The sequence below is a fragment of the Artemia franciscana genome, chromosome 3, assembly GCF_032884065.1.
Source record: "Artemia franciscana chromosome 3, ASM3288406v1, whole genome shotgun sequence".
NCBI classification, from domain to species: domain Eukaryota; kingdom Metazoa; phylum Arthropoda; class Branchiopoda; order Anostraca; family Artemiidae; genus Artemia; species Artemia franciscana.
Genome location: NC_088865.1, coordinates 28070504 through 28093749, shown reverse-complemented (window position 1 = coordinate 28093749; position 23246 = coordinate 28070504). Strand labels below are relative to the sequence as shown.

Sequence of the window (23246 nt, the reverse complement as noted above, 5' to 3'; positions counted from 1 at the left end):
CTCGATGTCTTGAAATTTATAAAACATGTTTGAATACTCAATTTTTACATCAAAATGATTAAATCCAAACATGTGAGCATGTGAAAAATGATTTTTATTAGTGATCCAATAAACAATTTCATATTTTTCAGAAAGTGGACATATGTTCCTAAGGATAGCTAAAGTTAAAATTTATTCAGAAAAGCTTTTAAAGGATCCTACTGATGATAAAACTAAAATTTTAAAATTAAAGTTGACGAAGTGACAATAAGTAAGGAAATAGCGTGTGTTCTCATAGATGAAGACTTTAGTACCGATTAAGCCAGAAGTCCAGTATTTCACACCTACAGTAAACGTATATTTCTCCATTTTATTATTACTATTTTTCTGGCCTCATCGTACTGAAAGAACAGTCTTAGAAACTTGGGAGAATGTTCGCTCGAAAAAAATTGCAAAGTTTTGGCGCTCCTTTTCAGGTCAGAGGGCGACCAGCCCCGCTTGTGTGCCACTTTTTGCTCCCTGGCATCTCCAAAATCTATTGTGATTTCAGATCGAATTTTGGGAATATTTCTTTTGCTTAGAATGATTGATATACCCACAGGATAAGCATTCAGGACAATAATCTATGGAAACGCAAGGTCAATATCCCAGTTTTTGCTTCTGGCCCATGTTTCACAAATAAATTTTGTTTAAAGTTATGAGCAAGTCGCACATTGTAAAAACCAGAATCTTGCAAGGAATTTAGATACGGAAGATTTACGGTAAAAATTGGTCTTACAATTTCTTCAAATTACTCAATCATCCCTACAACGACATACTGTTTAGGAGAAAAATAAATACTTTGTATCGGCACTTGTGTCTTATAGCCACCACACTCAAGTTCTATCGAGAAGTGAAGTTTACTTTATGCTAATGAAACAAAACAAAATATGATGAAAATATAATACTTCATCAACAAAAAGTATGAAAACTACAACAAAGAATTATGTCAGGGTGGCCACCTAGGCCGAAATATATTAAATACGTAACCTAAACTAATCTAACCACACCAAAATACCTACTAAATATTTAACTAAAATAAAGCTACAATGTAGTTTCCCACCGAGCCGAAGCTAATATTGCCAAACAGTTCGTGGTAACGAACTGTAGTAAGGAGCGACCCGGCTCAATAGTAACCAAAACTCTAAAAAACGGAATTTTGATACCAATAGATTCATCAAAAGAATCGCATTTTAATCAACGCCCCGCTCTTTACGCTAAAGTTTGACTCTTTCTCTTAACTCTACTTTTTAAATAGTAAAAAACTTTAGCGTAAAGAGCGGGGCGTTGATGAGGAAGCACCCACTTTCATATACGAAGTAATTTCTGTTCGTTTTAAGTTTTAATGTCGCTCCTTATTGTCAGTTAAAAAAAAAACTTGTTTTTTATTTAATCAGGTATAAAGACCATGAAAACCAGTTATTGTCTCATGTTGGCGATACAAGATAACGAGTCAATTTCAAGTCACAGACTGCAATTAAACTCTTTCCGTTAATAACCTAGAAATGCAATTATTTAAACAAAGTAATAAATAAGACGGAAAAGATAAAAAAAATCCTTTGGTAAAATGAAGTTACATATATATTCAAGGGTGTCAATAGGACGGTGGTCAGGGTGGCTTTAGTCCCATAGAATACCGCACGCAATACCAGCCGAAAATCTTCATTTCGTAATAGCGAGGAGGGGAAATTTTAAATCCTAGCTTCTTTAGGCTGTCAAAATTATATTTCAGAATTGTGCTGTCACAACGGGGTTGAGGAGCAAAATATTCATTTCTTTTTATGGCCAAAAATTTATTTTCGAGTCTTGCTATGGCACTGAGCCGAAAAATTGATATCATTACTTTTTTTGGTTGTCTGCTTTGGTTTTTTGGGTTTGCTTGTTTTTGCAAAGCAGGGTTGTTTTCACAACATTGTTGTTTTTTAGGGGATTTGTATAATAGAAAGTAAATGTATGACAAGTACAAAAATTATTAATTTAAGTTTCGGAAATTGCCGAGCAAATGGTGGCCACATTACTGCCTATTGTCATCTAATTAAGGCTCCGCATTATATGTTAAAGCTCTATTCATCCTAAAACATTAAAATAAAGGACAAACTCTTTAGAACGTTAATAAAGGTTCGCATAAATATATACTGAAAACTAAGTATATGAGTCGAAATACTCCTTCAAAGATCTGAGTAATCATTTACTAAGAATAGATTTTCGAAAAATTGTTTATAAAAGAAGGCAAATAATTATGTGTTATATTTTTATCTAGCTGGTAGAGATGGGTCATCGCTTTTTTTAAACATTTACTAATAAAATATGAATAAAAAGTGGAAATTCACACATCTTGAATGACGGAAACGGAATGCAACTACAATGCTATTTCAGAATTTCTCGCCTTCTCAATACAAACCAATCACAAAATATAGTTACGTTTTTGTATAGGGATTGCATATATTTGTCCATAAAATTGTCTAAACTGCTTTATATATCGCTGAGGATTTTTATATTTATTTTGATACATGCCATCGAGTCATATTTCCACAATTAGTTGATTATAAATCAAAATTTTTACAGGACAATTCCCTTACTTAATGCTAAATCTGACTCGTATACTTAGTTTGAAGCACATACCTACATGCATCCTTATTAGAGTTAATATTTTTCTTACGATTTTTGTATTTATTCGAATATTTTAGGATGAATAGAAGAGTAAGTACAAACGAAGAGCTCTAAACTGACAGGACTTTAGACTGACAGGACTAATCATTATAAACATTCACCAAAATATTAAGGTATGACCGTGTAATAAATAAATATGGCGGTTGTGGAAATATAGAAATAGACTTTCAAACAGTTCGTGGTAACGAACTGTAATGAGGAGCGACCCGGCTCGATAGTAACCGAAACTCTAGAAAATGGAATTTTGATACCAATAGCTACATCAAAATAATTGTACTTTTACGCTGATTCTAAATATATAAGTTTCATCAAGTTTAGTTTTACCCACCAAAAGTTACGAGCCTGAGAAAATTTACCTCATATTGGAAAATAGGGGGAAACACCCCCTAAAAGTCAAAGAATCTTAACGAAAATCAAACTATCAGATTCAGTGTATCAGAGAACCCTACTCTAGAAGTTTCAAGCTCCTATCTACAAAAATGTGGAATTTTGTGTTTTTTTACCCAGAAGACAGATCACGAGTGCATGTTTATTTGTTTTTTTTTCCAGGGGTGATCGTATAGACCCAGTAGTCTTATAATATCGCAAGAGGGCTCATTCAAATGGAAAATAAAATTTCTAGTGCCCTTTTTAAGTGACCAAAAAAAATTGAAGGGCACCTAGGCCCCTCCCACACTCATTTTTTCCCAAAGTGACTGGATCAAAATTTTTAGATAGCCATTTTGTTCAGCATAGTCGAAAAACCTACTAATTATGTCTTTCAGGACCACTTAATACCCCACATTCCCCGGGGGAGGGGCTGCAAGTTACAAACTTTGACCATTCTTTACATATAGTAACGGTTTTTGAGACGTGTACAGAAGTTTTCAGAGGGACGTTTTCACGTTAAAGGAGGTTGGGGGAGGGAGTTACGTGATAGCATCTTTCCATGGAGGAATTTATCATGAGGGAAGAAAATTTCCATGAAGGGGCCGCAGGATTTTCTAGCATTATTTGAAAAACAATGAGAAAATAACTGAAAAAAAACTTTTTTCAGGTGGAAGTAAGGAGCAGCATTAGAACCTAAAACGACAGAAATTATTACGTATATAAGGGGTTTTGTCTCCTCCACAATACCTCACTCTTTACGCTAAAGTATTTTTAGTAATTTCAATTGTTAATTCTACGACCTTTGTGATTCAGGGGTCATTCTTAAGGAATTGGGACCAAATTGAAGCTTTAGTATAAAAGCGAGGTATTGACGAGGAAGAGAACCCCCTAATCTACGTAATAGAAATATACAAATATATAACTTCGCTACGTAAGTTAATTCGTAAGTTACGTATATTTAATACTAATAAAAACGTTCATAAAAAAATAAAGTTCTAGTTGCCTTTTTAAGTAACCAAAAATTGGAGTGCAACTAGACCTCCTCCCCACCCCAGTTTTGATTAAAATCGATCAAAACTATGAGAAAGCCATTTAGCCAAAAAAATTAATATGCGAATTTCGTTTCAATTATTCATGTGCGGTGAGCCAAATTCAAAACATGTATTAACTAAGAAACGTTCAGAAATTAAATTTAAAAAAAAACAAGTTTTTTAACTGCAAGTAAGGAGCGACATTGAAACTTAAAACAAACAGAAATTATCCCATATATGAACGGGGTTGTCCCCTTCTCAACATCTTGCTCTTTACGCTAAAGTTTTTTATTGTTTTAAAAAGTAGAGTTGTGAGAAAGAGTCAAACTTTACCGTAAAGAGCGAGGAGTCGAGGAGAGGACAACCTCTTTCATATACGAGATAATTTCTGTTCGTTTTAAGTTTTAATGTAGCTCCTTACCTGCAGTTAAAAACTTGTTTTTTTTTAAATTAATTCTTATAAAACTGTGAATTATGTACCTGAAGCGAAATATATACAACTTTAAAAAGTGGAAAGATACGCTACATTGTTATGAAAGGTAAAATTTTGATTAGTAAATTTTTGAGATTTCGTCAAAGTTGACACTGTTTATCAAAACACTATTTTTTTTTTAAGAAACAGAGATTAGTCAATGCTTTATTGCCTATACTTAAAAGACTCGTTTTAAATTTCTTCTATGTTTTTTTTATCTCTTCGTTCTGTTTTTCTTGTTACACCCCCTAAAAGAACAAGAATTTAATGTTTAATATATATTTTACAAATATACAAGTTATATATTTATCCTCATTTCCTACTCTTCATTACTATCATATTTATTAAACGATGCCATAAAGTCAAGCGACATTCTAAATGAGTTGACCAATAAAAACTGTTACAAAGAGTGCATGACCCCTAAAGATGGTACAAGACCGATTTTTTTTTTTTTTTTTTTTTTTTTTTTTTTTTTTTTTTTTTTTTTTTTTTTTTTTTTTTTTTTTTTTTTTACAGTAAAAAGCTTAACTCACCCGCTATGGCGGCCAGAAGTGCAAAGGCAAAGAATTATGCAGAAAATATTAAATATCATATTTTTTAGAGATGGTGAAAAGTTTTTTACATTTTTTATGGTGGGGTGGTTTTTACAACTTAGGCTACTATTTTTTGTACCAATATTTTTATACCATTTTAATTTTAACAAGTTTATTAGAACTTAAACCCTCACCAGATTTTAGATTAAATATACGACCATTTCTACTACCTACCTACGACACATAATTGTCGAGGTTCCCTTTAAATTGCAGTTATTTCTTTGTTCGCAAGTTTATCGAAGTAACCTATTATGCGCCCCCCCCTAAAGAAAATCCTGGATCCGTCCCTGCCTCTGGCAACAGTTCAGAATCATCACCCTTCTGAAGGGAACATTATAAAAAAGAGAAGTACTATTATCATGGTACCCCTCCTCTGATATCCCTACATATAGTTATAGTATATATATATGAAACTTAAATAAAACAACACTGAAACAATTAATTCTTAATTGATATATAACATATTTATATTAATCAGGTTATTATGTTTCCTCCCAGTATTAGCCTATACACACTTTTACCTCATTTAAATAGTATTTCGTATGCAATATTCAGTCAGTTACAAAGATTAAACTGGATACCTTGGGGTCTTCACAGCAGATACTCATTACGCAAAAGATCAAAACATGGGAATAACAACAAAGACATAAATTACCAGGGCTATGTGTAGGTCTATCGGGGAAGGGGATTATATTTTCAGGGTAGTGACTGTTATGTTGAAAAGGAGTATGAAACAAGGAATCTAATGGTACTACTTTTGATTTATCAAGATATTTCGGAACTTACATGTTATAGCGACCACACCAAAGAAGTGAAAGTTAAACCTTATGAAATATACCAAAATATGATGAAAATATAATAGTTAAGTAATAAAATAATGGGAACTACAACAGAGAATTTTGGAAAGCGTCCAGAACGCATTATATTATATACCTTTTCTAGCCACCTCTACACAATAAATATTTAATTGGAATATATCTGCATAGTACTTTATCTCGCTCTGGCTAAGATGGATAATCTCCGACTGTACACAGAAAACTAGTTTCATTAAAGTTCAAGAACAAAGTGTGGTTGCTATAACACGTAAGTACCGATATTTCCTTAGGAAGAGCCGTAATTCTCGACTATTACCTTAGGTCCTTATACTTGTGCCGATTATACTCCTTACGGAGCTTATGCTTTTAACATAAACATCCTTCACATGCACTACATTTACCTTTTACATAGTCCTCTTAATCAGTTCATATCCAAATTTAATTTGAAATTCTGCATTAAACTACTTTAAATGTTTCTTTGCCCATCGAACAGACAGTATAAACTACCATCATTTTGAAAAAGCGTTTCATCTTTCCAAGCTCTTTCTCTTAGCTGGAAGTTTAACGCCTTCCTTGATGATGCGCATTATCTCATTTTTATTTTGTACGCAAAGCAGTTTTTAATGCAAAAGAACATAGGGGGGGGGGTTAAAGGAAGCAAAAATATTAATTTGTGTCAATTACTTGCATAAAGCATATCTAGATTGCCTTGCCTCATGGGACTAACTAAAAACAAGTCATCCGTTAAAAATTATCACTACCTAAAAGATCTTTGTTCGAACACTGAGTCGGTTTGTGGCTAAAATCATTATCGATAGCCCGAAACACGCTTTGTGATAGATTCTGATAAATTTAATCCGCTTTCCTGAGCAAAATAGCGATGCTAACATTTAGACCTTTTATACTGCTACTTATGAGAACTATTAATTCAATCCCAGATAGAGAATAATGTATTTACAAGCCTCAGTTTATGGGGAGCATAGTCTTCTTTCAGAATGAAGTCTTTTCTCCTAAACTTTTGAAACCTGTTTTGAAGGACTCTGTATAAAAGTACATCAAGTCAATAGAGGTATGGAGGGTGGAGGTTTTCAGGTCTCTGAATTTCTCCCGAAGTCTAGAGGTCTTCAAGACTTGCAATTTATATTTTCAAACTTCGCATGTGATTCATCTATTTCTACATTTTTCCCAGTTTTTCCTCAAACTCAGGAATATCAGAGATAAATGTATACGCACGTCATGCTCATTCAGTAATCTTTGTATTGATAAAACTAGTAATACAATGTTTCTAAGCTGGATCTGAAGGGCCTAGGGGTTTTTACCGTGAAAACTTATATTTAGTCTCAAAGCCAATTTGAAACAATTATATTGGGCCGTTTAGTTGGAGAAATAATACTAAGACTGTATAAACAAGCTGAAAGAAGGGGAGCTAGTGTTTCTCCCCAGAAGACTCCTCCAAAAATCCCACCGTGGAAAATTCTCCACGTAAAATTGAGCAGCCACAGAGAAAGTATAAATAGGTACGTCAAAATGTCAAGCTGACGTCAAAAGGACCAGAGGTAACAAAATAGGTAACAAAGGAGGTAACAGAAGGACCAGATGTCAAAACATCCTTAGGACAGAGGGTGGTTATCTCCTTTTACTTTCAACTTATAAACAAGGACTAGAACTCTCAATTTCCGATTGAATGAACATCCTCTGAAGTTTCTACGAGCACAAGGGGAGGTTGGGGACTAGGAAGGGGCAGCTGCCCCTCCTAAACAGAATAAATTCTGCTAATTTTTGGGTTTAATGATACTCATTACTTTCATAATAACGGCGTAAACCAGAAACATTCCCAGAAATCTAAAGGGATTAAATATCAATTTCTATCTCCACCCCCGCCCCTTCTTAATGATGTATTTACCTGAAGGCTAAATGAGAGTTAGGATGTTTTGGCATTAAAAGACACTCAATAACGTATATGTCCCTCTCCATAACCACAAAAAAAATCAGAGAACCCCATTTTAGAGGTCAAAACTGCCATCTACGTTTATTCAGTGTATTTTTTTATCAACGAAAGATCAAGGGCGTGTGATCACTTTCCGGATATAGGACCAGATATAAAAAATAGTTCTAGGACTGAGAGGCTAATTGGTTTTTCAATTGCTTTTGATTTTAAAAAAAGGAATAGAACTCTCAATACCCAATCGAATGAGAATCTTCCGAAATTTTTACGACCACAAGGAGGAGGTTGGGGACGAAGAAGGGGATGGCTGCCCTCCTATCCGGGATACGTTTTGCTTATTTTTTAGTTTAATATTACTTTTTATTTTCATAATAACAACGCATACCAGAAATTTTGTGAGAAATCAAAAGGGATTGTATATCAATTACTACCTCACCACCCCCTTCCCAGGCCAGGATTTACACAGGGGCCCACTAGGCCGGGTCTCAGGGGTGCACAATACCGAGGGGCACAAGAAAAACACTGAGCGATTTTTTTCTTTCTTAACAAAAACTGGACTGATGTGATTTATCGTCTAAATAACAGTTGTACTTTGCTGGGGTGCTGCCTATTCACAGAAAAGTGATTTTAAAACAAAACAGGAATTCTGTAGCCGCTTATAAACTGTCAGATGTCTTCCAAGAACGGCAGAACTGTTAAACACAGAAAGAGCTAGAAGCAGTATTTACATATGACAAACAAGAAAAAAAATAATAAATAGCTGAAAAAAGAGGGTAATGCCAGCCAGGGAACAAAAAAAAGCAAAAATGATAGAAGCAGATATTAAGACAGGGACTTCTGTCTGGCCGTCTTCAGTACTAAAAAAAAGAAGAAAAACCAATCTTTTGAATTAGTTCTAACTGAACAGAAGAAAGATTGGATTAAACAGTAAAAAAAAAACAAGTCAGAATAAATGAAAGACTGTTCACCAATTCACGATTGGGCAAGAATTCTATGCTTAGTGACTGACATAGCTTGTCTGCTGACATAATTTTTATTAAAAGTGTGAATAGATGATCTTAATTTAAACTAACAAAAAAAATATTTGAGTCCTTTAATTTTAGGTTATTGTAAATTGGGTTTATAGGAATAACTCCAATATCTCTACTTAAAGCATGGTCTCTATTTATGGATATTTTTTAAATGTCGATTGTCTCCAAAAAGAACGGATGAAGCCATTTGGTTCAAATATTAAAGTCGCCTCATTGAAAAAAAAACAAAAAACTACACGATCTGGATTTCCAACAATGTGGAGGACCGAAAAAGAATCAATAATCAATATAATCATATTTATTTTAAATTTCACAATTCCAAGAAATCTTGTATTCATGCTGTCTTTTCCCTAGGAGCCGGCGTTTACCCACCCCCCACCCGTAAAACAACCCCCACAAAAATTTCCCCCCCTATTTTACCATTGGGTAATTCCAGGATTTTCATTAAAAGAGAAACCAAAATTTCTACTCTCCTGTTTAAGTCAGGGGCAATCGTATTTCACTACCTATAGTGAAGGTAAATACCCAGAAGGGTTCAATGTATAAATATTTGATCATTTATTTTTTCCGAGAAGGTCTTCATGTGTAAGGGGTAGTCGAATAAGCTTTGAAGGGGACTTAGTCAATTGGAAATCGAAAATTCCAGGGCCCATTTCTAAGATTTATCTGGGTTTTCGACGAATTGCTATCGAATGAGTTGTTACTGACTACAGTGTCTAAAAGAAATTAATAATATTAATTTCTTTAGAATAGAATATTATTCTATTTAGAACTAGAAAATTTATTCATTTAGAACTAGAATATTATTCTAGTTTAACAGCCCTTGTGTTTCAGCAGTTGTTTTCAAAGAATTTTCAAATATGTACAGAATTAGCTCTAAAAGAGAGACAATAGGAGGTTGGAGGTAAAAATTGATATTTAATCCCCACGGCCGCATCCAGGACTTTCGTTTAGGGGAGTGCGGGGATACTTCGAACAGGCAAGGTTACCTGAATCAGAATCTAAGTCTGAAGGATATGAACAACATTTACAAGCAAATACTGTTGAAGACAGTCTTGATAACTGTAAAAGTGACTGAATGTTCCACTCTTATGATCCAGTACTTAGTTAATCAAATTAATCAAAGTGGTACAAACCTCTTTTTAATTGTATTCGATACTTTTATAAATAAATGAAAAATAACATGTATATATATGTTATCCAGGCACAAGAATGTGACTGAATACGGCCTTTTAAATATGCAAGACTGTTATTAGGTTTCCCATTTCTTAGGTTTAAATGTAGAAAATAATGACTAATATGATTTTGCTCCCAAATAACAATAAGTGCGATTTATTTATTTTATTTTTTATTCTTTTTTTTACAAAATAGATGTTCGAAATCAGGCACCGTCCAATTGCTGAGTAATTAAGTTGATGAAACTCAAGATGAAGGGGTGTCATCTTTTTTAAGCCCATGAAAAATCAGCATCATTAAAAATTTTCATTAAAAGCTGTAAGTGATGATTGAAAAGAAATGCTCTATTGGTTTTGTAGCTATGGGGGAACTCTAAAACACCAATTTTACCCTGTATTTACTAGGTAGCACCTTATTTTACCTTATTTTACTATTTATACCAATTTTACTTTCTGATCTTTCATTTTATGGTAATTTTACAACACTAGTTGAGAAAAGTAATTGCACAAACTATACAATCAGCTTATCTGGAAAAAACCGCATGATATGGAAGATGCATAGTTATGCCATTGTTAATGAAATATAATAATAATAATAATAACAATAGTGACGGCCCTATACCTTTAATCGCGACCATAGGGAGTATACTATTGGAACTACTAGTCCCTCAAGAGGTTATTACGCAAACCTGGGTCTTACTCAAAACTTTAGTGCGCTTGTATGTTATAGTACACCTGTATGTTACGTAACACAATAGTGCACCTAATTGTTGTCTAATATGGGATTTTTTACTTACGCAAATGTTTTCTTTAGTTATAATGTTTAAAAGCCTATGAGGACCAGGAAAAAACCTCAGGACCCCGTCAAATCAAGGTGCAAACGTACGCGTTACGTAATAATTTCTTTGAATGTTTAAAAAACCGCGACGGCCAGAGAAAACCTTCAGGACCCAATAGTGGGGAACCTTCAAGACCCAGGGACCCTAGCAAGCAATTCAATGGGACTCTTAAACATCTTTTCCACCGGAGAGGCCCTAGCAACCAATTCAACTGGGGCCCAAGCAACTCATTCCAACGAGAGGCTCTAGCAGTAAATTCTAATGGGCCATAGCAAAAACAATTCTGACGGGACTCTAGCAGTGAATCCCAACGGGGGCCCTAGCAATGAATTCCAAAGGTGCCCTAGGGAGTAATTCCATTTGGGGCCACTAGAATTCAGTGCGACCGGGGCCCTAGCATCCAATTCCAACGGGGGGCCCTTACAACTAATGCCAACAGGAGGCCCCATCAGTCAATTCCAGCGGGGCCATAGCATCCGATTCCACTGGAGACATAGCATCCAACACCGTCAAGACGTTTTTCAAGACGTTTCAAGACATTTCAGAAAGTTTTAAAAACAATTTCTTCAAGACATTTCTGAACTTTTTTTAAGACATTTTCCTTCAAGCCGTTTTTCTAGTCGTCTTAAGACATTTCAAGACATTTTGAGACATTTTTGTTCAAGATGTTATTCATGACGTTTCAATACATTTCGAAATGCTTTTTACAACATTTTTTTCAAGACATTTTTCTTCAAGATTTCTTTAGTTTTCACGTGATGGGGAAAGTTTACCAGTGTTGTGGATGACATATTCTCATCTGACGTGTTTCTTTAGGGCCCGTGGAGAATCCCCGCTTCTAACTGAGGAGAGAGCACAAGTGGTGCGTTACGTAATGACGATGCACACGCGGGCGTTGCGTATTACTCTAAGATATTTTTCTCTTCATTTTTTTTTTCAAGGCATTTTCTTAGAGATCCAATTATCTTTTAATGGGTTTTTCTTTTTTTATCAGGGATCCTATATAATCTAATAATTCTTGCGCTCTTTAGGAATCAAAAAGGATATCCACCCAATGGAGCTGTGCGCTAGACAGCTGGACCAAGAAGCAATAGATGTTACTATTATCCGGAGAATACTTTCTAATGGAAACAATTCGAAAAATCTATGGATCACGCGTTTCCTATGTCTGCAATAATTGACATGCGGGGGAGAAAATCGATCACTGGAAATTGGTTATATTTGATGTGCACCTGCCTGTTAAGAAATTATTTAGAGGGTATTATCAAATAACATCGAGGATTGTTCTTATCACATTCTTTAGTAATAGAGTCTTTTATTCTATTGGAACTTGAATGCGCTAGCAGAGGTAAAAGAAAAGCAAAAGTATCATTATTACTAGAATATTGTACACCGTCATATACGATCCAAAGTGTATCTTTTCCTCTTCACTACAAAGAATTTTGCACATACTAGATACAATTTTGAACGAGCATACCTTTGTATATAGGCCACAAGATAATTAAATTGCATTACTAAAATAGACTGAAGTTTTATCCTGGAACAAGGAATCTAAAGAATGAATGTTTTATTGAACATACAAGTTTTATTAGTAATAACTAATTTACAAGCACTATTAAAACACTTTAATATTAAAACACTCAAATTAATATTATATTGGTTGGAGGGAGATGTTTCCAACTAGAAATTTGCTCAATCGAGGATTATCAACTTAAATACTGAGAAATTAGTTATAAGTATATCCACAACATTAAAAATATGATACTGTAAGTACTTCTAACTAATAAATCTAGATGTATTGAGAGAAGGGGGTAACTTGTTATAAGTAAATTCAAGGGGCATAGGACATGTGACTTAATTCTATATTTTGCTCATTTTTACTTGGTATTATTTCCTGGAAATTCCAAGCTTTTGACAATCAACGGCTGACAAACGGCACCCTCTGGCAAGCGTTATCACACATAAGGGTATTTTTGGGCATTTTCCTGCAAAATATCCGTTTAAACTAGAATCAGAAGTTTAAACTTCATAAAAATCCCCACCACCGTTTCTTCTGATGAATCTTGACAATTGAGGCCACCTTGACAAAATTTACAAGCCCATTAACACCTTTTGGTAAATATTATAACACCTAAGAGTTTTTCAACCTTTTTCTCAAAAAAATAACTTTATAAACTGAAAATGACCATTATTTTCATTTGAACAGCGAAAACTTGCCATTTCATTGTTAGATTGCCATGTTCCATAGTGATTTCCAGCCTATGATACTCAATGGCTTACAATGGTAGCGTATGAAAAGCATTATCACACAGATAGGGTTTTTGGGCATTTTCCTGCAAAAATATCCGTTTACACCGGAATCGATGGTTTAAACTTAATGAGAAACCCAAATAGCGTTTCTTCTGATGACTCCTGGAAATTGAGGCCAGCGGTACACAATGTACCAGCCGGATGACACCCTCTGGCACACATTATCACATCTAATGTTTTTCAACTTTTTCCCACAAAATAAGTTAATAAGCTAAAAATGACAATTTTTTTAGTTGAACAGTGGAAACTTGCCATTTAATTGTTAGACTGTGATTTTCCATGACAATTCCATTGATTACATGGATGGATTGCCTGTTACACTCAATGGCTGACAAACGTTACCCTTTGGCAAACATTATCACAAACATGACATTTTGGGGCTTTTTCCTGCAAAAATATCTGTTTACCATAGAATCAATCGTTTAAACTTAATGAAATATCTGTAATGACGGTTTTACTGATGACTCTTGGCAATGAAGGCCAGCCTGGCACAATGCACCAGCTCGCTGTCACCCTCTGGCGCTCATTATTAACCTAAGAGTTTTTCAACCTTTTCCTCACAAATTTAACTTTATAAACTAAAATGACCATTGTTTTTACTTTAACAGGGGAAACTTGCCATTTCATTTTTAGATTGCGACGTTCCACAGCAATTGACGCCACCTTGGGGTACTATGACTGGCCAATCGCATCCCTGATGCATATCATCATTCCTGAGGAATTTTTAGGATATTCTTGATAAAAATTATGTTTTAAATCAAATGGTCTGTGTTTTCTCAAGCCACCCCCTAGTGATGCCCCCCATGGAAATTCACACCACTGTGGAAATATGTGGCTGGCCCGTGGCATCAAACTGGAATTGATCGTTTAAACTTAATGAAAGACCTTCAATAGCGTTTCTTGTGATGACTCCTAGCAATTGAAGCCAGCGTGGCACAATGTACCAGCCCGATGACACCCTCTCGTGCATATTATCACACCTAAGGGTTTTTGAAACTTTTTCCCACAAAAACAACTTTATTCACTAAAAAGACTAATAAGACTAAAAATTTCTATTGTAACAGCGAAAATTAGCCATTCCATTGTTAGATTGCGATGTTCCATGACAATTACCAGGCCTCTGACACTCAATGGCTGAAACACGGCACCCTCTGGCAAGCATTATAGAACATATGACATTTTTGGACATTTTCCTGCCAAAGTACCCACTTACCCTAGAATCGATTGTTTTGTCATAGGGTTGATATACTATGTCACGCAATCCTCAATTGACAAGAGTCATAAAAAAACGCTATTGGGGGTTTTCAAGTTTAAACGATCGATTCTTCTGTAAACAGATATTTCTGCAGGGAAATACCCAAAATAACATATCTGTTGTTTATTTTACCCTGGTGTGATAAGGTGTGATAATGTGCGCCAAAGGGTGTCACCGGGCTGGTATATTGTACACCACTGGCCTCATTTGTCAGGAGTCATCAGAAGAAACGCTCTTGGGAATTTTTCATTCAGTTTAAACGATCGATTCTTGTGTAAATGGATATTTTTGTAAGAAAATGGCCAAAAATCTCATTTGCGTCATAATGCTTGCCAAAAGGTACCGTGTGTCGGTCAGTGAGTATCATAGGCTGGGAATTGCCATGGAACATCACAATCTAACAATGAAATGGAAAGTTTCCGCTGTTCAAATAAAACGATAGTGATTTTAGTTTATCAAGCTATCTTGTGGAGAAAAGGTCGAAAAACCCCAAGGTGGGATAATGTATGCCAGACGGTGTCATCAGGATGGTAAATTGTGCAACGGACGCCTCAATTACCAGGAGTCATCAGAAGAAACGCTATTGGAGATTTTCGATTGAGTTTAAACGATCGATTCTAGTATAAACAGATATTTTTGCAGAAATTACGCGAAAATGACCAGTGTGTGATAATAATTGCCAGAGGGTGCCGTGTGTCAGCCATTGAGTGTCACAGGCTGGAAAATTCCAGAAGATAATACCAAGAAAAATTAACGCAATATAGAATTAAGGCGCATGTCTTATGCTCCCTTGAATTTATCTCTAACAAATCACCCCCTCCTCTCAATACATTCAGGTTTATTTGTTAAAAGTAATGTTTTTCATGCTGTATTATACTGTTGATGTTGTGGATTTATTTATGGCTAATTACTCAGCATTTATGTTGATAATCCTCGATTGAACAACTTTCTAGTTGAAAATTTCTCCTTCCTACCTGTATAATATTGATTTCAATGTCCTAAAATAAAGTTTTTTAATAATGCTCGTAAATTTGTTTTTATTAATAAAATTTGTATGTACAAAAAAGCCTTCATTCTTTAGACTTCTTTTTCCAGGATGAAACTTCAACATATTTCACTAATGCAATTTAAACATCTTGTAGCTTGTATGCATAGGTATGCTCGTTTAAGATTGCCTCTAATATGTGTACGATTCTGTTTAGTTAAGACGAATCCATAATCAATAAAACAATAAGAAGAAGTCTGATAATCTAGAAACTTTTCAATGATTAATCTGAGTGGAAAAGCCTAGTAAATACAATCATATCCTTTCTATAGTTCCAAGTATCACTCATTCAATACCATGTTCTGCCACCGATCATTCTGTGTCTCTTTAGAATGAATTCAACAAAATACTGCATTTAAATGTGGATAAAACCCAACCGTGGCAAAAACTTGACTCCATATCCAACCAGCTACCAACTTATAATTTTTATTATCCATTCATTTCCTTATACTAATCAAAATTTTTGCCAAAGGTTTTTTTTTATCCAATCAATCAAGCTTGTTTTTAGTATGTTAAACTCATAACTGAAAGAGTCTTATAATTTCGAATCTTCTTAGTTCTAACTAAAGAGTGACAATTGGGTCATCAGAAAGAGAGTGACAATTTGGGTCAATAAGAAATTTGCATACTAAGTAAATAGTTAAAAACAAGCAGAAGTTTACATACGAAATTAAGAGCTAAATAATTTAGGCAAAAAAAAACTTCTGACGACCATCCCCCACTTGCACAAAGATCTACAAGTCTCCTCCATGTATGGTGAAAAAAAATCATACACTATCTGGTGAAGAACAACAAATTTATAAACAAACACACCTGATTGTCCTTTTCGAAAAATGTACAACATTTCAAATACTTGGAATTCTTGCACGGTAAGGTTTTCCAGACAAGATTGTCCTTTCCTTGGGAGGGGAATTACCTCCTCTTCTTGCCCGATCTTTTGAAAGATTCAATGAAAAAAATCCTGCAATAAAAAAAACTGCTTGACTTAGGATTTGGCCCACGCCCTAGGAGCAAAAAGGAATGGAAAAACAAAAGAAATGGAGCAACAAAAGAAACAATACAAATGGAGCACGTAGCATAACAAAGGTTAGAAAACTGTGGGTGGTAATGATGAAAAGCTAAAGGGCAATAAGTGGCAATCGTAACAAAACTCCGAAAAATTAATTTTAAAAGGACGTGCATCAATATTACTTTCTTTTAGCGGTGAGTTCAAGTAATATAAAACAAATTATTGTTAAAGCTACCTATCGAAATTTTTGACGAGGGGAAAGCATTACTAAAAAGATGATCTTCACAGACATTAAATCACCGAGTTTGATTTGTCCGAAAACTGTTTAAGAAAGGTCCTATGCATTTATGTGCAAAAGCACAAAATTTGTCATGTTTTCAGAGAAAGTTTCACAGGCATAGGTTTATTTATTATTATTTACTGAAAAAAAAACGTTATACAGTTACACTGCAAACAAAGAGGAAAAAAGAAACAATAAAATAAAAGAAAAACTTAATATCAAATTGGTATATACTGCACTAGCATTAGCAATAGATAATAACAAAATCATAAATACAATATATATAATTACAAACTTACAATTCTAAACTGCATACGGCGCGTTAGTCAATGTTTCCACTTAAATCTTTTTCAAACTCCTAAAATGCTGGTGGAGAATTTCTAGAAATCCCTATTCAACACCAAAATCCCTAAGAGTTTCTCCATTATCTGACTGCTTTCCAAGTCACAAGTAATGCCTTATTATATTGACTTTTAATAGCATTTGCTTAAGACGACTTATTTTACAACTCAAGAATTTCTAATTCTACCAAAATTTCTTCGTTTGACGTTTAAAACAATACTTTGCATTTACCGAATAGTTAAGTTCGGTTTTTATCCATAGATTCCGGTGCCAGATCTCAGATCCTGTACCATACAAATATAATCTATTTTTTTTTCTTTGCCATTGTTTTTCCTTCTCTATAACTAATTTTGCAACTTATTTGTTTTTATTTGAATTGGTACGAAGGATTGGCATGAATAATATCCAGCCAGTCGCTTTTTCAAGTATTATTTTTGTTTTGACTTCTTTTTGTATTGATGTTTGCTTATATCAATAAGAATGTCTAAGAGAAACTCTCAAATTTATAAAATCCTATTTTCCCTAGGGGGAGGGGGTAAACGCCTAGAACTTTCGCCTAGAAGGCTCTTTTGGGGTTGCTACCTGGTGAAAAAATCACTAAATCAGCACATTAATCACTAGATTATTGAAGAAAATCCCTAAATTAACTAAAAAACCTCTAAAATCTTAATACTATTTATCAATGTGATGACTAGTTATTTTGCTTCTTTTCCATGATCTATGCAGGCGCGCGAATGGTAAGGGCGAAAATTACCTTCCTATCTGTAGAGAAGTACCTTTAGATTGGTGTTTTGTTTTTTCTCAAGCGAAAATTACCCTTGAAATTTTGAAAAATGCCTTCTCGCATCGTTTCGCAGAGAATACAACAAAATCCTTGCTTCCTCCCTGTGTTTTCCTGATTTGGTTCCCAGGGCTTATCCCTTGATCGGTGAAAATTGCTCATCGGAGATCTACTCGAAAAATTTACTTTTAATATTTAATTTTATTTTCCTTGTCCATTCAAAACCCCGGTTTTCCCCAACAAATATGGGAACTATTTTCTTTTTACTCTAGTTTAGATAGCGTAATTACTGGACACCAGCGACTATTTTGAAAATAACCTTTTTTTTGATATTTTTAATAAAAAAAACTTGGTCTCGCCCTTCACAAATTTTAGTAAGCATATGTAACTTTCATAAAAATATCAAACGAAAATGTTTTTCTCCAAATATATTTCCATTTATTACAGACAGGTAATTAGATAAAACTTTGTCCACAAAATATGTATTTCAAGGAAAGTAAAGAGCTCCATTAAACCAAAAGTGAGCAAAAATTGAATCATCTAATCTACCAGGCTTGCCCAAAATGAACACAAATTCCAATAAATAACCGAGTAAAACCCAAAACGAGCAGAAATTAACATGATCAGGGTTCACAACCCCTATGCCTTTTCAAGGCCAGAACATAATTTGCACTCTACTGAAAAAATACAAATGAATTTGCATTGTCAGTTTAATATACATTTGCTCATATTTATTCTTTGAATTGTTAATGATTTTTTTTTCTTGAAATTATTAAAGTGGAAACATTTCATTTTTTCAGTAAAATGCAAATTATGTTCTGACCTTGAGTAGACAAAGGAGTTGTGAACCCCAATCATGTTCTTTTCTGCTCGTTTTGAGTTTGACTCCGTTATTTATTGTAAAATTTCTGTTCGTTTTGGGTTTCATTTATTTATTGATGCTGATTTGTGGTAGTCTTACGCTTGGTAGATTATTTGATTCAATTTTACTCATTTTTGGTTTAACGCATTTCGTTACTTTTTCTTGGAAAACTTATTTTGTGGAAAAAGTTTCTTAGTTAATCGTCAGTAATAAACGAAATATATTGGAAGAAAAAATTTCTTTGGGTCTTTTTTTTTGTTAAAGAAAAATAAGACCGGGACAAATTTTTTCCATGAAAATATTGAAAAGATCATCTTCAAACTTGTTGCTGGTGTCCCAGTAATTACACTGTACTTTATGGTTGTTTTTTTATTTTTTAGATGGAAACCTGAAAAAACTTTTCCTGAAGAAATTACACAATAGTTTTTTCTGTGAATCCGAGTGTTCAGGGTATACATTTTCGGAGGGGGCGGGGTAAACTGAATATTATTTTATATCTGAAATTCCTCTCACAAAGCGAAATATGGTCTCCTAGTACTGCTCATTAAGGTACAATTCTAGTTTAGCTACTTTTTTGCTTTCTTGAAAATGGCTTAGATTAGGAAAATGAAACTTTTAGCAGTAAACCCAAGACTAAAAACATGCACTGGGAAGATATTACCAAGCTTCTATGTTAGTTAACCCTCTTTTAGTATCTAAATCTTAGAAACTTGCCTACTTGACAGTTTATACCTATTGGTTTATACCTAGGTTTATACTTGACAGGTTTATACCTATTGAAATTTTTGCAAAATAACATTTTCCTTAATTTTCAGTTAGCATTTTCTTTTTCTCTAGTTTTAGTTCTAAAAATGTAATTCCTGGTATTTGAGTAGAATTTAAGCCATACCAATGGTATCTTTTCTAAATTTAGGAAATGTATCTGCAGATCCTTGAAACCCTATAGATTGAAATTGAGCAAATTTTTGAAGCTGAAAACAGTTTTCTTATACTTCATTTAAGCTGAATACTTGTTTTGCATGGTTTCACTTTTATAACAATTTTTTTTTAATAATCAAAGGTCAGGGCCCTCTGAAGGGAGAAGGAGTAGAGGTAGGTATTTCAAAATACCTTCGCGGGACATGCTTTAGTTTGTAGACCCATTCCTGAAAGTTTCATTTTCCTAACCTAAACCTTGTCCAAGATAGCGAAAAGTAGCTAAACTGGAATTTGGCCCTTATTAAAACCGAAAACCATAGAAAAAGAGTATAGGTTGATATTGCTTATATGTGCGTATGGCTTTGAAACCTTTCAGCTATGATGAACAAATGGCTATTTCAAAGTTTTGATCGATCGATTTTTGATAAAAAAGGGGTATCTTGAAGGGGGCTGGCTGCCCTCCAGTTCTTTTGACCACATAAAAAAGGGTACTAGAAATTTTGATTTCCGTTCAAAAAAGCCCTCTCCAGATGTTCTAGGACTATTGGTGCGATACGATCTTCCCAGGGAAGAAATACATGTCCCTGATCTTTCTTCTGGCAAAAAATACAAAATTCAACATTTTTTTGCAGATAAAAGCTTGAAACCTCTATAAAATGAGAAGTTTTTCGGGCTTATTAGGTATTTCAATTAACAACTTGAGAGTTTTGACAATTATATGAGTATCGATTAGACATTAGAAGTAAAAACTAAACCTATTGAACAATTCCCAGAGGAGATAGCCCACCTCCTCACTCCCTACCAACTTCAGTCATCAAACCACAATCGATTTAACCAATCTAGTTATATTACAAATCTTATTATTAAAAGAACCAAGTCCTATTTTATTTTTCAATAATTTCTTTTTTTCATTCAGAAAATTATATTGTATGTATCCCTACCTTTTTTTTCAATGACTCCATTCCACTTTCAAAGATTATAACAGAAGAAAATCTAATTTTGAATTGATAGATTATACAGAGTAAAAAACATTAAATATGAAGAAAAAAACTAATCTGAGCAAATGTTACGAAAAAAAGAACATATTTTCAATCTTGCGATTAACTAGGTGTGCTTATCCTCTTGATGATAACGCTCTGAAGTCTATGTCTCATATAGTTCGAAATTGGAAGTTTCAAAGGAGATAGTCCGATATCTGCATAAATGCTAATTCGGCACATATCGGGAGGTGCAATGGACCACTATTTTCTATTTTTTTTTTTTTTTTTTTTTTATTAGCTAGCTTCCTCCATGATTTATTTGATTGAATAATGAATCTATGCGCTATACTGTGAAAACCACTAGATTTAGAAAAAAGCCTACAAATTCCTTAAGAAATCCGGAAGACTCTTAAAGTCCCCAAATCCCTAAATGAAAAATTTGCCCCTAATAGACCTCAAAAATACCTATTATAGGGGGGAAATCCCGAGAATGCACACACTGGTTTTAGTAGCGGGTACCAGAGATGGCACCCGTAAAAGGAAAAACTCCACAGGAAAAGAGAGCAGTGTTTCTACTTCTACGGATTTTTCCGAAGATCTTCGGATCTCCGAAAGATCTATGGAATACCTATGGAAAAACTGGAGCCCTATTGAAAATATCATATTTACTCTTGCCTTATAATATTTACCCTAAGTCACAAGAAAATTCTGCTAAAAAATATAATTGTCTATTCGATGTTAACGGGTCGTCATACCCAAATTTTGATGTGATTCGGCCTGCAATTTTATCTGGTTGTGGCATTGGGCATTGGGACTTTTTGTTATAGTGTTTCTGGAAAAGTTGAAGAATTTTACTAGCCAGCAAAAGAGAAAAAAAGTTTCAAATTTGGGTGAAATTCTGATCTTGTAACTATGAACGATTAGGACACAAAAAACTGCCCGGTTTTTGCGGTCATACATTTAGACCATAACTTCTGAGGCAACTAGCAGCTTACGAAGAATTCTACTGAATCCAAAAACACCATAAAGGAAACTTCCGATGATTAACGACCTCTAGGAGCTAATGTAAACACGGAAAGGGGGAAGTGAAAAAGGTTAAATGAAAACAGTGTTTTATTTTCAAATAATGTGTTTCATTCAAAGTAACAAGTTTCAAAAGTAAAACAGTTCAAAATAGGAATGAAACCTTTTAATTGACAGTAGACAGATATAAAATTATTTAACTGGGCATTTCGAACACATATACAGTGTTCATCACCAGCAGTTTTTGTTTAGTTTTATTGCTGATGATGAACACTGTATATGTGTTCGAAATATCCAGTTAAATAATTTTATATCTGTTCACTGTCAATTAAAAGGTTTTATCCTTATTTTGAACTGTTTTACTTTCGTCATGGAAAGGCAGTGTGGTCTTCGAAGTTATCTACAACAAGTTTCGAGTGCGAGTTTCATTTTAATGTAACGTGTTCGAAGACACGTTACAAGTCTTTTCTATCTTGCAGTATCTAATGATGTCAAATGCGAAACCCAGAGAAAGTTTTGTCTGTAATGTGAGGAAAATCATCGAAAAAGAAACGTAACTTGAATCTTTTTTTGCCTCTTCGCTAGTTGGTCACTTGAGCCGGTAGGAAATCTACGAACTTTACTGGTTAATTAAGTGAAAAAGAACTTTATTTTCTTAATGAGGCCAAAACATCACACTACGTATGCATCAAGAAAAGAAAGAGGCTTTTGGCCTATATCCTGCGCCTTAAAGTCCGCACTTTTAAATTGTTCCCTAAATCTTTAGTTTAGTTTGCATTGTTATGAGAAATTTCACCAGCTCGCAGCAAGCTTTCGTTTCAAACAGTTCATGGTAACGAACTGTAGTAAGGAGCGACCCGGCTCAATAGTAAACGAAACTCTAAAAAACGGAAATTTGATGCTAAAATATACATCAAGAGACTCAGGTTTTCATGCTGATTTTAAATACATAAGTTTCATCAAATTTAGTCTTTTGTCATCAAAAGTTACGAGCCTGAAAAAAATTGCCTTATTTTAGAAAATAGGGGAAAAACACCCCCTAAAAGTCACAGAATCTTAACGAAAATCACACTATCGCATTCGGCGTATCAGAGAACCCTATAGCAAAATTTTCAAGCTCCTACCTACAAAAATGTGGAATTTCGTATTTTTTGCCAGAAGACAAATCACGGGTGCGTGTTTATTTGCTTGTTGTTTTTTTCTCCCAGGGGTCATCGTATCGACCAAGTGGTCCTAGAATGTCGCAAGAGGGCTCATTCTAACAGAAACGAAAAGTTCTAGTGCCCTTTTTAAGTGACCAAAAAAATTGGAGGGCACCTATGCCCCCTCCCACGCTCATTTTTTCTCCAAAGTCAACAGATCAGAATTTTGAGAGAACCATTTTGTTCCGCATAGTCAAAAACCATAATAACTATGTCTTTGGGAATGACTTACTCCCCCACAGTCCCTGGGGGAGGGGCTGCAAGTTAAAAACTTCGACCAG

General features: G+C 34.3%; 1 protein-coding gene and 1 long non-coding RNA gene across 4 annotated transcripts in view; one reads left to right on the top strand and one right to left on the bottom strand.

Annotated features, from left to right (window-relative positions):
* The window catches only part of LOC136025112 (uncharacterized), a 99553-nt gene that overhangs the window by 50640 nt on the left and 25667 nt on the right, over positions 1-23246 (top strand). The window lies entirely within an intron of this gene.
* Positions 1-23246, bottom strand: part of LOC136025111 (5-hydroxytryptamine receptor 1-like) — a 74041-nt gene that overhangs the window by 27176 nt on the left and 23619 nt on the right. The window contains exon 2 of one of the 3 annotated variants that reach the window (XM_065700846.1): positions 16382-16529. The gene's annotated coding sequence lies outside the window, so the exon portion shown is untranslated. Of the gene's footprint in view, positions 1-6284; positions 6488-16381; positions 16530-23246 lie in introns of those variants that run through there. The other 2 variants (XM_065700844.1, XM_065700845.1) reach the window with 2 other exon arrangements.